Source organism: Rhinoderma darwinii, chromosome 3, assembly GCF_050947455.1.
Source record: "Rhinoderma darwinii isolate aRhiDar2 chromosome 3, aRhiDar2.hap1, whole genome shotgun sequence".
NCBI lineage: Eukaryota > Metazoa > Chordata > Amphibia > Anura > Rhinodermatidae > Rhinoderma > Rhinoderma darwinii.
Genome location: NC_134689.1, coordinates 67,632,695 through 67,634,946, shown reverse-complemented (window position 1 = coordinate 67,634,946; position 2,252 = coordinate 67,632,695). Strand labels below are relative to the sequence as shown.

The 2,252-nt window shown below is 38.8% G+C and overlaps 1 long non-coding RNA gene across 1 annotated transcript; it reads right to left on the bottom strand.

Annotated features, from left to right (window-relative positions):
• Window positions 1–540: 540 nt before the first annotated feature.
• Window positions 541–1,833, bottom strand: LOC142751003 (uncharacterized). Its single transcript, XR_012882677.1, has 5 exons — window positions 1,766–1,833; window positions 1,588–1,654; window positions 1,411–1,477; window positions 1,234–1,300; window positions 541–1,153 (listed from the first exon to the last, which is right to left on the bottom strand). It is a non-coding gene; the product is annotated as an uncharacterized LOC142751003 (long non-coding RNA).
• Between the last annotated feature and the right edge of the window lie 419 nt (window positions 1,834–2,252).

Sequence of the window (2,252 nt, the reverse complement as noted above, 5' to 3'; positions counted from 1 at the left end):
CTGTTTGGCTGTGTGGCGTCATCTTCATGGGGGCCTGTGTTAGAATATACAGGAGGGCTGGGTGTCATCATATATAAGGACGGGAAAATCATGCCAAATGGAATCCTATAATTGTCTTAGTGCTGCAAATCCAAAACTTGATGTCAAAGGACTTCTAAACGGACAGACGTAGTGGAATTGTTTTGAAGACACACTGATGCAAAATGTCAATGAAACAAATTACAGTTCAGCATTTATTAATGGCCATTATTCTGATAAAATTGTGTAAATATTTCCAAAATAGTTATTGCACTATTTCTAATTTTAGAATAAAACAAAAAGTCTCTTCAAATAAAATCACATTTATTTACCATACAAAGATTACACAAATAAAAAAAAAACAAGGAGTTAGGAACATAAGGACACATTGAATATATCATCCAATAGATCATCATAAATAGATTTAGCTGACTTAGTAAAAAAACTAAATTACAATATCTATAATATGTCATTGTCTCCAGCGTTATCAATATATAAAAAAGGCCTCCTCCAAATCCCCTAATAGCCTTTTCCAGTCCTCGCACTTCATAGGTAACATATTTTTCAGACTATACAAGTGTTTAGTTATGATAGCAACGACATGTATTGTACCACCAATTGATTAAATGCTTATCTATTTTTTGGTTCCAGTAACATGTAAAAGTACATTAAAAAGAAATGTATGTACAGTAATATATATTAGATGGAGGGTTTTGATTTTTGCAAAGCACTAGAATTAGATAACTTAAATTTCCTTTATGGAAAAAGCATTAGCAGTGTCCTATTGAGGTAAATGTAAATTCGTTACAACTCCGCTTCATTGCATGCCAGTAAATAGCTCTATTCAGTAATATATTTCAGCGTTGACAAAACTCTAGAGTGCACAGGCCCTTAGTGAACCTGACCTCTTCACCTACTATATGTATGTATAAATCATACCAAAGTTGTATAGTCTGAAAGATACATTATATTTTGTAAAAATAGATAGTTTAATTGATTATGCTGAGACAAATAAAAATTGTATACATTTAAATATACTTTAGTATATAAACTATTACATATATACAGTTGGTATAAAACTCATAGAATTTGGGAAACATAAAAAACAGTCCAACAAGCGGAGAACAAAGGACTCCTGTGAAGAAAAAATAAATAACATTCAGCAAGCACACATCACAATAGAAAACTCATTTCATTGACATGGTCAGCACTTACCCTGCAAAGAAGCAATCCTCCTAATCCAGCCGGAAGCATCAAACGTCCAACGTGGGGAATGGAGTGTCTGTGGATAAAGTAGGAAATGTCGATAAGTAGGAGCAGAATGCGACTCCTGTGTACCATGAGCACACATCACAGTCCAAGACTCATTACATTGACATGGTCAGCACTTACCCTGCAAAGAAGCAATCCTCCTAATCCAGCCGGAAGCATCAAACGTCCAACGTGGGGATTGGAGTGTCTGAGGATAAAGTAGGAAATGTCGATAAGTAGGAGCAGAATGCGACTCCTGTGTACCATGAGCACACATCACAGTCCAAGACTCATTACATTGACATGGTCAGCACTTACCCTGCAAAGAAGCAATCCTCCTTATCCAGCCGGAAGCATCAAACGTCCAACGTGGGGAATGGAGTGTCTGTGGATAAAGTAGGAAATGTCGATAAGTAGGATGCAGAATGCGACTCCTGTGTACCATGAGCACACATCACAGTCCAAGACTCATTACATTGACATGGTCAGCACTTACCCTGCAAAGAAGCAATCCTCCTAATCCAGCCGGAAGCATCAAACGTCCAACGTGGGGAATGGAGTGTCTGAGGATAAAGTAGGAAATGTCGATAAGTAGGAGCAGAATGCGACTCCTGTGTACCATGAGCACACATCACAGTCCAAGACTCATTACATTGACATGGTCAGCACTTACCCTGCAAAGAAGCAATCCTCCTAATCCAGCCGGAAGCATCAAACGTCCAACGTGGGGAATGGAGTGTCTGAGGATAAAGTAGGAAATGTCGATAAGTAGGAGCAGAATGCGACTCCTGTGTACCATGAGCACACATCACAGTCCAAGACTCATTACATTGACATGGTCAGCACTTACCCTGCAAAGAAGCAATCCTCCTTATCCAGCCGGAAGCATCAAACGTCCAACGTGGGGAATGGAGTGTCTGTGGATAAAGTAGGAAATGTCGATAAGTAGGATGCAGAATGCGACTCCTGTGTACCATGAGCAC